General features: G+C 29.5%; 1 protein-coding gene across 1 annotated transcript in view; it reads right to left on the bottom strand.

The window, feature by feature from the left end:
- Positions 1–9,600, bottom strand: part of LOC100203910 (transient receptor potential cation channel subfamily A member 1 homolog) — a 102,630-nt gene extending 93,030 nt beyond the window's left edge. The window contains exon 1 of the mRNA XM_065793161.1: positions 9,412–9,600. The gene's annotated coding sequence lies outside the window, so the exon portion shown is untranslated. The remainder of the gene's footprint in view (positions 1–9,411) is intronic.
- Between the last annotated feature and the right edge of the window lie 7,067 nt (positions 9,601–16,667).

The raw sequence follows: 16,667 nt of genomic DNA, 5'->3' as shown, positions 1-16,667 counted from the left end.
GATTTCACTACTAAATATAAAACTAGCGAATAAATTTAATCAGTTTTATAAACATAAATTTTTATTTCGTCTCTTTTTCCGTAATTATTTGCGAAAGTTCAAAGGAGCACAAGCAGATGCCAAATGCGCCATAACTTTTCATTGTCGGTTACAGCAGGTCTATTATTGTGGCATTTTTTTGGGATTTCGGTATTTTGGCTTTTTAGGAAAAGTCTATTCTACGCCGACCATTTTTACACTTATTTCGTACCTCAATATTTTTTAGTAACTGGTAGAAAAACAATACATATTTTCTGCCTTTTAAACTTAATTTTAAAAACGTAATTTACAACATAATTAACTTTAAAAAATTTTAAATGAGTGCTAAACGCACAGACTTAACTAATTAGCTAAGCACATCATTAACTTAAGCATATCTATCCTGATATATGCGCAAAAAATTACTACTGCTGTTTTGATGTTTATTAAAATTTTAAGCTTTATAAAAATTCTCTCTCTTTGTTTTTTATAGTATATAGTGTCTTTATATATGTTATGTATATAACATTAATAAATCTTTAAATATGTTTTATTTCGTATTTTAGAAAATTGGAAAAGATTTTAAAAACAATTAATGTGAAAGAGATAGGATTTAAATCCTTGCGTTGTACTTAGGAAGCGTAGTAAGCAAACCACTTCGGCCACGATTGCACACTAATCCAGTTTTTAACACTCTTGGTTAAACAAAAGATGGAATAACGTTATAAAACGGCAAATAAATGGTATAAATCAAAATTAAGGAGATTTTGCTGCAATGCAATTTTTAAATAAAAGTAAAACTTTATAAAAGTAAAAACTTCTATAGAACTTTAAAAATCTTTTATATTGTATTTTAAAAAATCAAAAAAGATAAAAAAAAAATAATAATAAAATGTGGAAGCGTAAGGATTTAAACCATGTTTTTTTCACTTCAAAACGCTCCGAGCTAACCACTTCGGCTACTAAGACGTATTGTTCAATGAATGTTTTAACACTATTTAAAAAACAAGTCTTTATAAAACGGCAAATTAATGTTATAAATCAGATTAAGGAGATGTTGCCGAAATGCAAGTTTTAAGTAAAAGTTAAACTGTAAAACTTGATATATGTTTTAACATTATATAATTTGAAGTTTACATAAGTTAGATATTTGCATACACATTTGTTTACGTTTTCTTATGCAAAAAGTGCTACGACTCCTTCTCACTATTAACTCTGTGTAATAGCTGCCTCAAAGGATCTCTAACAACGTATATTGCAGGAGGAGTCACAATAAACAGCTACACTGACAAATTGTTAGCGATTGCGAAGAGCGACATCACTTTTTTACTAATCGTGTCACACCGTCCTGGAATATGCTACCACAGGAAGCAGTTGACACTCACTCGGTCAACTTATTCAAAAGTTTACTATCATGATGGGCATCTTGTCTCGTTGACAATTAGCCCTACACATTAGTTAGTATAGAGATGCCAGGTGTTGCATCTCTTCGTCAATATACTTTATAATTAATGATTGGCTAATTTACAGTATTATTGAATTTGTAAAAACATAAAAAAAAAATTATTATTGATTGTAAATTTATTGGCTCTAAATAAAATCAAATTCAAAATTCAAATTAAAAAAGATTAAAACAAAAAAACGTGGAAGAGCAAGCATTTGAACCACGGCATTTCTCTTCAAAATGCTGAAACCTAAGCACTTCGGCCAATAAGATGTATTTTTTAATGAAAGCTTTGAAACTATTTGATAAATAAAAGACTTTTGAAAACGGCAAAGAAATGCTATAAATCAAAATTAAGGAGATGTTGCTGCAATTCAATTATAAAGTAAAAATAAAATTGTAAAACTTAATATATGTTTAACATTACATAATTTGAAGTTTACATAAGTTAGATATTTCCATACACTTTTGTTCACATTTTTTGATACAAAGAGTGGTGCTTGCGATTAACTCGGGTGTAATGGCTGCCTTGACTTCCATGTCAAACACTCACGAATGAGTAACGGCAACAGCAGCATTAAATTCAGTATTATAATATTATAAAATAGGATAGGATTAGAGGCAACGTAGTCAAATTATTATGACATTATTTCTCAGGTTCAGCACGACTTTTAAAATAGTTTGACACCAGTATAAACATTCGTCATTCAAATTCAAACAAAAATTTGCCACTTCACGTTTTAAGTTTGTGACACTATTACACTAAATTAAATCAAAAAATTACCGAAAATTTCAAATTTATCTTCTTAAATGCTTTTTTAAGTATATATTTTTTTAAGCGTGTTTATTTTGTGTTACTTTAGTTAGAGTAGCTGATTCAATTTGCTTCCACTTGAACTTTAACAGTAAGTTACTGCAAATTTTGAGTGCAAAAAGTTTGGAAGCACTTTTTGCACTCAAAAGAACTGGTCAAGTGCAAGTTTGGAAGCACTTTTTGCACTCAAAAGAATTGGTCAAGTGCAAGCTCGGCGACCAAGAAATTAAATGCAAAGAAGGAACCACAAGCTTCATAAGAAACCACCTGAGGACAAAGCACAACACCACGTTTGCTGCTGTTATTACTCCTGAGATGAAACTCGAAGTCATTAAACCCGTTGATTCATTTTTTAAGACAAAGGATTCTGTTGATATTGTTTTGGCTGAGCTTATTTCATGTGATGGGCTACCCTTTCGTGTTTGCTTAACTAGTTAACGCTTGAGAACAGCTCTAGAGACACAAGGATATAAATTGCTCAAAGATGCTAAATTGAATAAAGCTCTGCTGATGAAACAAATTGGCAACAATTTGCAGAAAAGAAGCTTGTTGGTCACAAATTTAACTTAACCCTTGATGAGTTTCCTTCATCCAAAAACAGAAGATATATGAACATAAATGATCATATGAAAGGTCATTATTGGAATCTTGGAATGATCAGGGTACATGGGTCTATGCCAGCAGAGAAATTTTGTGTAATTGTTTACGAGAAACTAAAAGAACTTGGGCCTGTGATATTGTTGCAGTAACCACAGACGGAGCTGCTGTAATGAAAAAGTTTGGTAGCTCAATTTTACCAGACCATCAACTCTGCTTCGCACATGGAATCCACTTGGCAGTTTGTGATGTTCTATATAGGCATTTAGGAAAGAAGATAATAGCACACCTGAGCAAGTCACTATTCTAGAAGAGGACCAAGAAGATGATAACAGCAATGAGGAAGGAGGATTAGAAGTTTCAGCAGAAGCAGATACATTAGCTCTTCCAATGATCAGGGAGGATGTCACAGAACTCATCAACAAGGTCAGAAAATGTGTCAGATTGTTTCAAAGGTTTCCAGTTAAAAATGACATGATTCTGCAAAAGCATGTTCAGTCTGAATTTGGAAAGGAGCTGCAGCTAATCTTAGACTCTAAGACACGTTGGAACAGCTTACTAGATATGATTTCAAGATTTGTTACCCTTATGAAATGTATTCAAAGTCACTGATTGAGTTATCAAGCAATATTATGATTTCTGAGTCTGAATTTACCACCTTACAAAATCTAGTAAATGCTTTAGAACCAATCAAAGTTGTTGCTGAAGCACTTTGCAGAAGAGATTCAAACTTGCTTTCATCTGATGACATTCTGAAGTTCATTTTCAAGTAGTTAAAAAGCCAGGAAAACACTTTTAATCAAGAGCTAGTTGACTCATTTACTAAAAGAGTCACTGAGAGGAGGAATGCTATATTAGTAAATTTAGTTACATATCTGAATAATCCTGATGTCATTAATAGAGCAACTCATGACATTTTTGAAAATTTAATGCCAAAAAGAAATGCAATTGCTATTACTGCATCAAGTTTGTTTAATCGTTTGTTTGAGCAAAAGAGAAGTGAGTCTATTGGTGAGGAAAATTTGTCAGCTAATGAAACTAGTCAGGAACAAGTATAACAATTTACTTCCTTGTCAGAAGAGCTCTAGTTCTCCATTAGAGAGACAGTCAAAGGGTTTTCACCAAAGAAACAAAAAATAGAATCAACTTCCAAACTAATGCTCAAAAAAATGGCAGTATTTGAGCTAACAAGAAAAACGAACAAGCAACTTAGATTTGTTGCACATGGCTTTTAAGTCAATCCAAGTAACTTGTGTGGAGGGTGAAAGGTCATTTTCTGAAGTGGTCTATTTGTCACTAAACTAATGTCAAGGTTAAATGATGAAACACTTAATGCTTTATGTTTTTTGCGTGCTTATTGTCTTAAGAAACATAAAACTAACCATTAAAAAGACTTATTTGTTTGCTGCTCAACTGTATTTAATGTACGTATATGACATTGTTGCTATATATATTTATGTTTTTGCTGCTGTTGTTCTCCTAAAATATATATAATTAAAAAAATACACTAGAAAACCGGAAAACCGATTTCTAAAACATTGAAAAGCGCGGTTTGTTCGAAAAACTGGTTTTAGAAAAAACTTAAATATTTCCTTTCCCTAGTTGTTATAAAGTGTTATGATTAAAATAGTTTTATCTGCATTTCTAATATCCGACCCACATGTATTTCTAATATCCGACCCACATGTATTTCTAATATCCGACCCACATGTATTTCTAATATCCGACCCACATGTATTTCTAATGTCCGACCCACTGTACGCATGTATTTGATAGAGTTTTGAGTGTACTCAATTTATATGGCATCATAGCACAGGAAAATAAGGTTTAACATGCATGTGGAAGTCGATAAAATACTACTTGAGTAAAGCCACAAGCTCACATAAACTAAAAAATCTATTCAATAGGACAGTTTGATGCTCAATCAGAAAGTAAATTGTCAAATATTACTTTATTTTTTTAATTTTTTGAAATGATAATTCACCTCCTCAAGGCCGAGAAAGCCACTACATTCTAGGATGTCAATTTAATTGTGGTTACAACCCTCTCTCAATTCTATAACTCCAAAACGCGGAGAAACAAGTTGAGCGCGGTAGTATCAGGGACGTAGTGGAGATTGAACTCGAAACTTTTCGCTTATGAATCAAGTGCTCTACCGCTACACCACTACCACATATTTTAGTGTTAAGTCTACAGATATAGCTAAATCCATCCAGATACTTTATATAAAAAGTAATACATAACAGTTAGAATAAGTAATAAAATACAGAAATACCCAAATAGATACAAAAATACCCAAATAGATACAGAAATACACAAATAGAAAAATACGCATAAATTACACAGATACAATAAAATATACACCAAATTTCATTATATTTGCTGCTACTACTACTTTGCGCTTAAAACAAAGCAGTGAAATAAAAAAAAAGAGTACGAAATTAGAGTGAAAAGGTGAAAATTGAAAATGTAGCTACTAAAAAAAACTCCGCGTCTAATCTATCCCAAAACAATTGGTTAAACTTGATTTGATAAACAATTGATTCAAACCAAGTTTATTCAAACGCAGATTTTAGGTGCTCATTAATTATTTATTATATTAATACATTACGACGTAGCTATTTGAAAACAACGTGTAACGGCAAATAAAAAAAAAGGTATAATTCATTAAATAACTACATTAACAAACATATACGAGAGAATTGTATGTGCAAAATTGCAAGGGTGTAAATTGCAGAAACATCACAAAGAGAAAATTTTTATAAATATGAACAGTCATAATTTTTAGCATTGAGACTGACTTAGAGTTAGTATTAATGGCTCATAGGGTCAACACATGTTGCCCCAAGGTTTTGCTATATTATTAGTATAGTATTATTATGTCTTTTGTCCTTATAGACATTAAGTTAGGATTGGAATTTTATTACTGTATAATTTTCAGCTGGTTTGGGCAACGTCATATCATTAAAGATTTGCTTTATGTTAGTTTATATCAGTTGAACTTCCTAGGCATTGCAGCAAATACTCCGCATCCCTAACGGAGTTTTCCCTTAAATCAATGTAAATTACGAGAAAACAACTTTTATGTAAACAATTTTCATGTAGTTTGTCTCTTGGTAAAGTAAACTATCTTTTTAGATAAAATTAGAACTATAATCGACTATAGTATCTTCAATTATCTTTTGATAAATTTTTATTATTTCTTTAAATCTAGTAAACATTACAATCTTATTTGTTTCTTATTCAAATCTAATAACTTTTTTAAAGTGCTATATCTTTTGTTTTTTATCTGCTATATTTTTTGTTCTCAATCTGATACTTTTTGTTTACTTATTATCTGTTTACTCTGATTATACGAAAACGAGGCGAGAATTAAACTATGCATGTGTGACAGCGATTAAACTATACATGTGTTTTAATGATTAAACTATGCATGTGTATCAATGGTTTTCAATACCCTAAAGCAAAAAGAGTTGTTATTTCTTAGCCATAAGCTAAAACTATACTTGGGTTGCGACTGCTTTTTAGCAATTTTTTTGATGCAATTATGTTTTAAAAGTATGATGGAACCATTTGTTTAAAAAATATGCTTTTAAACATACTGTTACCCACATAATAAAACAAAACATAAAATTAAAAAAAAAAAATTAAATAAATTTAGATTACTTCTACATTCTTTTTGATTCCAATGCGCTTAAAGGCGCATTGAAGTTAGAAAAAATGCAGAAATAATCTAGTATTTGTAGACAGGGCCGACAAGAGCTTTCATGACGCCCGGACCATAGAAGCGATTAAGCGCCCCTATGGTCATGCATTTTTGAAATTTAAAACATGTGAAAGTATGAAAATTAATGACTGTTTTTCTATTTTTAATGCAGTTAAGTTACAACCATATTTTCAAGAAAATTTGGATTTAATAACACTGTTGCAACACATTCACTGATTAGGATCAGTGACGGATCCAGAAATTTTTAGTGGTGATGGGGTGGGGGGTGTTGAAATATTTTTCTACTTTGTTTCAAAATTGCATCTCGTAAAAAAAAAAAAAATTTTTTAAATCACTTTTAGTTAAGGTCTTAACTTAAATGTTAATCATCTTTTGGTACTGGCTTGAAAAATGAAGACTACTTCAAACTATTAAGATGCGAAATATCTTTCATAAATTTGTCTTATATTTTAAGCTTAACCTTTTACAGGTTCTTAATTTTTTAACCAGATATCCCAATTTTAAATAAAATTTTTTTAATGAATCAACAAAGCGCAACGTTAAAAATATTTATTTCAAGCTCTTGTTTGGGAAGCTCAAGGAAGAAAAAAACTGAAAATCCAAATTCATTGCGATTTTGTTGTTATCATTCGTTTTCAAAAAATTCTATTTCATTGCCAAGACGAGTATCTGCTAATATTGATGAAGAAATGCAACACCACCAATAACACCAGGCTTTTATGTGCTGACAAGTGCTGACGTAGCTGTAGCCAAAGTAGCATTAAAAAAATACTTTTAAAAGAGTTTACTGTAAGTACATCCAATACATCCTGCCCTAATACTATTCCAACAGTTTGCAAAGCAGTTTTTAAAAAGTACTGACGTTCCAAGTAACCTTTGATTAGTTGGGGGTTTTAAACAGTTAATTTTTTTCATACAATATGCTGAGTTTGGTGAGAAAGTGTAAACGCACCAACTTTTAACTTGATTTAAACAAACTTCTAATTTCTTTAACAGCAGTTATTCATGACATAACCTGGTGGTTATATTATCGTTTTAAATAACCAAGTTTTAAATAACCAAGTTTTAAATAAACCAAGTTTTAAATAACCAAGTTTTAAATAACCAAGTTTTAAATAAACCAAGTTTTAAATAAACCAAGTAAACTTATTTTAAAGCTCATCAATAAAAACTTTTTTACTTTTTTTATAATTAAAATCTCACGACTTTTTTTTTGTCTTTAGTCTTCTGGCGCCTTGGATATCTTGGCTCCCGGGGCACGTATACCCCTTGTGCCCATCACTCTCAACGGCCCTGTTTGTCGATCCCAATGAGGCAATTTTAAATTATACAAAACGCCTCGTCATGCAATCTTTTTCTAGTTGTTTTTTAAATTATAAACTTGTATATATTATTGTTTCCTTTAAGCATTTGTTTCTCTGCCAAAAAATGTATAGACAGGTATAGGCAATCTCGCCTCTATGTTTTTGTCTTTATTACATCTAATTGGATGCTTGAACCATTGAAGTTCATGATATTTATTGTTTTTGTAATGACATAAAATTAGGTCATTTTATATTATCAACTTAACGTATCTACGCAAAATAAAGCCAGTTTATAGTCTGCGCGTGTTATACAGATAAAAATTCTGATTGGGAAAAATGCTGCTTTATCAGACTATTTCGGCGCGTTGGCTTAAAAGTTGTAAAAAAGAACCGAAAAATTAATTTTTTAATTTTTGTAGAAAAAACTAAAAATTGCAGTTTTTTTTTTGCTTTTTTATTTGTTTTATATTTAACATTTATTACTTTGATATTATACTGATTAATAAAATTCTAAACAGGTTCCAGGACTCTAAGATACACCTATTGCTCTAAAAACTCAATTCGCTTGCCCACCCTCTGAACTCTTTCTTTTCTTTATTGTTTAAATTTAAGTCAGTTTGGAATGAAATATTTATAAAAATTAAAATGCAGCTATCACAAAATCTGTTTTTGGAAGTTACAACGCTTGTCAGAATATATTGCAGTATGTGTATGCATACCTCCAAAGACTTGTTTTGAAAAGTTTAATAAGCATAAAGTATTTATTTTACTGACCGTTACATAAACTAAATGACTGTTATGATAAACTTTATACAACAAAAAAAATCAATATACTTAGTTAACTGGTTAGTGGTAATAGAACTTATAACCCCTAAGAACGCCTAAATTGTTGACCGTTTCTCATTAACAATGCAATGTTTAAAATAAGAAAAACAACGAACTGAAAAAGCATTTTTGTACTAAACACATTTGTACTTTTAAAAATATTGTTTTTCTTTGTGTTTTTTTGGGAACTATTATCTGAAAAGATCAATCTTCTAGCTGGAGACTCTATAACTGTCTTTCACATAATGTAAAAAAATGTTGTTTTTAAAAACTTACAATTTTTCAGGATAGGTATGTATACTGTAAAATATGACTCTACGAAACCTCTTTTCGGTATATAAGCACATTAGTGCCAAATAAATATAGTTTAAAAAATATAGGCCACATTGAAAAACGGGCCGCAGCATAACAATAAAAATTTCAAGAAAATAAAGTATTTTAATCAAAAATATTTTAGTAAAATATCAACAATACTTCATTAAAGTTAAAACAAATACAAAAACCTCCAAGTTTTTTTTATTATTAAAAAATGCTTTTTGTGTAAACTCTCATCTGCCTTATATCCCAAACTAACCCTAAAATTTGTAATAAAAAAGCTAAAAAAAGTTAAAAAAAAAACTGAATTACTTATAAAGACTATGACTATCTGTATGAATAATAAATCATAGGAAAATGTACTTACAAGGAAAATATCAACATTACTCGCAAAAAAAACTCACTTTTTTTCATAAGAATAGTGTTCTTAAAACTTCTTACTTATTTTCCCCTCAAGCTTTATATATATAGTTTTATTTACTTTTAATTTTCAAAATATCAAACTACAGACTTGCATATATTCCTATTAACAGAAATGGCGACGTGTTTTTGTATCTTTTATATGTTAAGCGAGACCAACATATTGCAAAACATCGAGTTATCGTGTTATTTTTAAACTACAGTTTACTTCATTATTTCATAGTTCTATTGACTATGAAATAAAGTAGATAATGAAGTAAATAATTCACAATCAAATAAAAATTAATTTATTTAAATTTGAGCTTTAGTGGCGATGAAGGAAAATCATGTTTTTACTTATTTAGTTTTTTATTCGCACCTTACGACTTCAATTTTATTACGCAAAATTTTATTTAGATAAAAAACTTCTTAATCATTGTTTATCAAAAATATCTGTCTTAACATGTTTCTTATCTCATTTTTATGTTTGTAAAACATCAGTTTGTATTTTATCTCAGATTGTAATCTTATGTTTTTAACATTTCATTAACGGAAGTTTTTCTTTATTTTGATTCTTAGAATCTTTTTATAATATTTACAGCAGTTTAGTTTCAATAGTTTCGCTTAGACCTTAAAACAATGACTATATTAGCTTTAAAAGATTTTATTTTTTTTTTATATAAAAAAAAAAAAGTCTTTTAATAATTAAATAATGTTAAAACAAAAATTAAAGTCTACTTTAGTTTTAATAAAGCATAAAAAATTAACACATCCAGATTTGTACTTAAATTTGATTTGCTCTAAGATATATATAGGGGAGACCGGGGCAAGTTGGCTCGGTTTTTACTCTATGAGCTCTGTAGCCATAACAGTACATTTTTTTAAAAATGTTAAAGTGTAGTCTTAAAGAGTATGGATTAGGGTATCTTATAAAATTTGCATTCATTTACAAAAAAAAATTCTTGGGGCCTTTCCGGACCCTCAAAAAAAAAAAAAATTTGCGCCAACTTGCCCCACCACGGGGTAAGTTGGCGCAAACTATAAAAATGATTATTAATGCACTATTAAGTGCAAAATTAATAGAAATTTTTTTTTTAATTAATTTTTGCAACAATTTTATCTTAAAATTTAATATTACTTTTAGCTGGTACCAAATAATAGTCCACCTTTTATCTGTGGAAAAAAAAACTAAAAAGTTTTTTTTTAATTTTTTTGCAAGAATAAATATTTTCAATATTGTTAAAAATTAAAAAAAAGAAAAAAATAGTTTTATAAAAATAAATATTTTTTTCCATAGTAAATGCTATGAGCCAACATACTCCGTGAAAAATTTGTCAACTTACCCCGAAAGCTTTTTTTTTTATAAACAGTCTATAGATCCTGAAAAACGGCAGCTTTGAAAAAAAAATCTGACTGGATATAGTAAACCAATTGTGACTGGAACTTTTAAAATAATTTTTTTTTCATACGACTAAATATTTTCTTTGTAAAGTAAGAAGGAAGCGATGTTCTAAAAGTTACGTTTTTGTCCAAAAAACGCATAAATCTCAATATCTCCCATGCGCATGCGCGAATCCTGACAATACTACAGTGAATGATGAAATGGTCAATAAGGAAGTTTCTGAGTAATTTTTGTTACTTTCTGATGAAAGGCTCTAAAGATAAACGCAGTTCGTCAACTTACCCCTGCGGCCAACTAGCCCCGGTCTCCCCTATATAAATATATAGAGAGAAATATTTGAGTTATTGATTGTGTTATGTACCTGAAAATATTTTTCTAGTGTATTGAAACTGAAGCTACAAGTAAAAAAGTTGCTAAAAAAAGTTAAGTAATAATAGTCATTTAACATGCCGTTTACTAAAACTTTTATTTTTTAAATCACTTTATCTCAAAACTCAAAAAGGTGGAAATTATAATTGATAATTCTAATATCGCACAGTATACTAATATTGAATATTAACAATATTTTATAACTTTTATTGCAGCCGTGGTGTTATGATTAGAGTTCTGGCTTTAGAACTGGAGGTCCGTCGTTCAAAACCGGCTCTCGCCATATATGCAGTAAGAAAAAAAGAGTGAGCTTCCTTGATAAATGCACTTCCGCGGTGGTCTGTGACAAGCTTAATGCAGATCAAGTTAAAATTTATATTCTATCATTCCATCATTGTATACACCCCCCTCCTCCCTCAAAAAAAGTTAATCTATTGGACCAATCTTAACTGGTCCAGTTGTTCATGCCAAGATAAATGTGTGACACGTGTGAATATTAGCTATTTTATATTCAACCCTGTAAAAAAGACTTGTTATCCCAACCATTGCAATTTTTATGATCTCAACAATCCTAATCTGTTCCAAGAAAAAAATAATAACTTTATATAAACTGGAGTATCAACTTTGGCATCTGTGAGAGGATTTAGTTAAACTGGATCTCTTTTATCTTTTTTGGATCTTATTAAGTTAAACTGGATCTCTTTGAAATTTAAATTCAGTAAATCCTGAAACAGATGACCTGAATTCTTGTTTTAAAATTGATTCTAATTTGAAATTTTAGATAGGAACGCGTATTTTCTTCACGTATATCAATGAAAAAGATTTTGCCAAACTTCGAAAAACATCTTTAGTTTTTATGTTCTAAGATTTTAGTTAACCAGTAAAATAAAACAGAAGTTGTTAATTAAAACTAAGTTCAACTTTTCAACTTTCTCTTTGTGTTTAAAGATTTAAACTTATGGCAAATTTTTTTGAGTTTGAATTTAGATTGTTTCGAGTTTTAACGTTGACAAAAATTAATTATTCATAAATTTCATATAATTTGCCTTGTGCTTAATTTAATTTGACGCATTTGCTCTAATTAAGATTCGATTTATATTTTGGACAATTACATATTTTATCTTAAGTTCCAATTAAGACCAAATGCTCGTGTACACATAGACTTATTCATTCCAAAATAAAATAAAAAATTTACTAAAATGATCTACCGAACTTTTTTTGTTTAAAAGTCAACGAGGTGTATTGTTAACGTTTTTTGATTTAGTGTTTGTTTAGAAAATTTATTTTACAATACTAATTAAGTTGGCAGTGGTGACAGAAATGTCATCTATTGATGGCGTTTGATTATATATTCAGATCCGATTCTAGGAAAAAATGAGGGAGCGGGGGACTGGACGTATCCTTTAAAAGTAACCGACTGCTTTCAAAAAAAAAGAGGAAGGAGGGGGGGGGAGAAGGGGAGGTATAACACCTCCCGTAGAATCGTCTCTGCAAATAAGAAATTACATTTGATATATATGTCACGATAGAAATACTTAAGTTGTTAATGTGTTCAGGTAATTAGTTAAGTCACATTAAAGAGACAACTTTTTTTTATATAGGAAAAAAGATTTTACATTCAAACTTTTATCTTTTTTTTTTTCAAAGTTAATTAACGGGGCAAGGAACCTAATGCCGCTTAGGTCCTAATAGCTGCCGATGGTCTGGAGAAAAATTTAATAAAAACTTAATAGAAACTTAATAAAGAAAAAAGTCTGTACCTCTTTTTTTTATATAGAAGTTTACAATTTTACAATAAGAAGTTATAAAGTATTGAACATTAAATGTTAATTCAAAACAAAGATTTGAAAAAAATTTTTTGTAATTACCCAGCACATTTCAAGCAGGTATTCTAAATATTGTTTAGAACACCCGCTTTGGGTACTAATAAGTTTACACAGATATGTTGATATATGTAATAATGCTTTAGCAGAACTGCTAAAGCATTTTTATATATACTAGCATACGACACGGGTTTTAAAGAGCACAATTGTCTATTTCTAAAAAAGGATCGTCTTTATACTGAAATTTCTATAAAAAATTATTATATAAACACTTTATAACTGATAAAAAATAATAATTAAAGTAATATGTACCCGAAAATAATTCAAGTTAAGCTCACTAATTTAGATAAACTTTAAAGTTATTATTTGAATTTATGCATTTACTGTATTTATCTTAAGGTTGTTATTGATATATATATATATATATATATATATATATATATATATATATATATATATATATATATATATATATGTGTATATATATACATAATATTCGAGCTGCATTTGATAAAAATTGTATTAAACAAACAAAAATTGAAAATTTTATGATGTTATTATTTTTTGTTTTTACATATCCAGTTAACGTTATACAAAATAAGAATTTCTTTGGTGTTTGTTTTATTAATGATAGTGATGAAGTTAAAATGAGCTACAAAGAATAATGAAAGGTAATACTAACCTAAATAAAAATTTAAAAGATTATTTGGATGTGGTATGTGCCTTACTTTAAATTGATTGCATGCATTCAATTTTCAATAAGAATTTTTATATTAAATTTCTCGCCTTGGCGAACGCCTCTCTGAAATTCAAAAGACTTACTCATCAAGCCGTTGTTTATTACAATAGATTGGTGTGTTTAATTGTTTGATTAATTGCATGTTCTAAAAATTTTAAATAAATATGGTCTATAAATTTTATCGAAAGCCTTTTCCCTAAGGCAGGTTTTTTTTCTGAAGGAGGGGGGGGGGGGTCCGACCCACCTGCTACGGCATTGATTGTCATTAATAACGTTTGTGAGTTCTTCACCATATATATCCCAGTATTCCTGGTAGAATTCAACGGGGATAGGAAATTAGGGAACTATATAGTAAAAATTTTAAACTTTGATTAATAATGTTATTTGTGTTATTTTTTTGTTTTAAATTTCAAATTAAAGTCATGGCTTAAAATAACTTAAAACAGCAGGTTTAATGCAATGTTTTTTTGCATCTCGTAAGTAACAGCATATAATCAACTATAATTCCTAAACTTATAATTATTGAACGAAATTTCAATAAATAGGAAAACAAATAAATGTTTTTGGGATGATTCATAAATATATAAACATACAATCTGTTAAAAAAATATATATACATATATCTAAAAATGTTTTTTTCCATTTGAAATATATATCTATTAGCTTTAGAAGATTTTTTCCTTCCTCGATTATAATTTGTTTGGTTCTAAAAAAAAATTCCTTTGCCAGTCCTTTGTCAGAGTTCTTTTTCGTCTTTGGTAGTTGCTTAGTTTTTTCATTATTTCTATTTAATTTGCTTTTTTCGTATTTTATTTATTTTTCTAAAAAAATATTTTTTTAACTTTGTTATTTAGGTGCCCCAAGAAGACCTAACGGTCTTGTCACAAAGCACCGCGGAAGTGCATTTAACTAGGAAGTTCACGCCTCCTTCTTTACCGTGACGCGAAAATATGTCCAGAGCTCGTTTTGAATCTGAACCAGAACTCGGTTTGAACCTATTTTGTTTTTTAATGTCACCTGTTTTGAAATTTTGCGGTTTTCTATTGTCCTTTCAAGCGTAGGCTCTTCTAAAGTTAGTATACTTTTTTCTTTGTTTGCATTTTTGCTATTTCCAAGTTTACTTTATTATCCAAGTCTATCGATTTTATCGTTTAGATGAATAAAAATTTTAATTCAATCTTTTAATTAAGTTGAAACTCTTATTTATCTAAACGATAAAATCGATAGAGTAAAACCTGGTCAAACCGCACACTAACTAATAAAAATTACATAACTTTTTTTTTTTCGTTTATTTTTTTTCGTTTTTTTTTTTAATTTTATTATATAGGTAATAAAAAGCTTCATAAGGTTATATAAATATATGTCTGAAAAATAATAATCAAATATCGAAAATATTAAATGTAAAAATAAAATTGTGTAGTTTTAGGCGACATTCTGATAAAACCGCACACTTGTGGAACTCGTTCATATTTTCTTCAATAATAGATTTTCTGCGAAGTTTTAACATGTTGCACTGCTTCGATTTCTTAACATGCGGTTGATTTCTGGCTAGAAAAATATTTCTATAACTCCATCTCTAGTCTCATACTGTTAAACACATGCTTGTAACCTATCAAAATCTGAAGTAGGCGTAGTTGATAAAGATGATAATCAGTCTGTAGTTGGATTAGGTACTGCGGCGACTGTTGAAGATGATGGTGCTGTGACTGAGTGAAATGGTATTTATAACCACCAGTTTGCTCAGTTTCCGGTATAAATACTTATTTCAGTCTTTCAATAAACGTATCGTGCTTCATTTAGCCTGGTTTTGAAACTAAATATTTGGTGCCTACTACACCACGGTAGGTCCAGTAGGCATTCCAGTTCCTTCGCCTTGATCACCCGAAAAACCTGTTTCATCAAAAGTCCAAATATGCAACCCAGAAGTCATACCAATCTGTTGATATTGCTTGGTGACGAATTCCAAGTAAAGATCAATTATTTCTGTCGAATAAAAAGCGGCTCTGTTAGATGCTAAGTTATCCGCTTTTCTTGTTAAAATTTCTTTTGACCATCTTTTTATAAAGACATAAAACTAGTTTTTGTCAGGCTTGCCATTTTTGAATAAGTGCAATTGATTTTCGCGTTTAAGATATCCAGTTAAAGTTCGAGGAGTTCATTTCGGGTTAAACCATAATTCCAGTCACCAATTGATTGGAACGCATGCACCATCATTCTTTCTGTTTCATTTGAGAGTACCGTATTTGTACCAGAGCCATGAAAAACTTTGTCGTCTTTATTTTTGCGATCTTTGAATGTTGAAACTCCATGTTTAAATGCAGCTTTTCTCAGAGACGTATTGTTTTCTTACATATCATCTTTCTTGTACGCTATTTTTTTTTTGAAGTGAGTGAGTTGAGATGAATCGAGTGAATTTATCAGAAAAGAGAGTGTTTTTTTTGGAATACCAAAACTTATTTAAGTTTAATATGATTAACTAGTGTTACTACACATGCTATTACACGTTGCTAGATAAACTTGTTTTCTGTAAAAAAAATTAGCTTCATTAATTAGTTTTCTAATTAGCAGATATTTACGAACGTCTACAGAATTTTTAAAATTTGTATGGTTATATTGTTCCCATGCATTTACAACCACCAAAAATCTTTGACCATGTATGCTACAAGTAGTACAAGCTTAGCAAACAATAACTTACAAGAATTTGAAGCTGACAAAGTTGCAACTTTTCTTTTCTTTGTTTTTGATGATGGTTTTTGAAATTATAATGTAGGTCTGCCGAGTTGTTTATTTTTACTATCCTTCATTAATGTGGTATTAAAATTATTTTCAAGCCAAGCTGGATTCTTTCTAATAAACTTTGCACCGGTTAATTTACTTTGAATCCATCTCTG

The sequence above is a fragment of the Hydra vulgaris genome, chromosome 03, assembly GCF_038396675.1.
Source record: "Hydra vulgaris chromosome 03, alternate assembly HydraT2T_AEP".
Taxonomy (NCBI): Eukaryota; Metazoa; Cnidaria; class Hydrozoa; order Anthoathecata; family Hydridae; genus Hydra; species Hydra vulgaris.
This window is presented reverse-complemented; position numbering and strand designations above follow the sequence as displayed.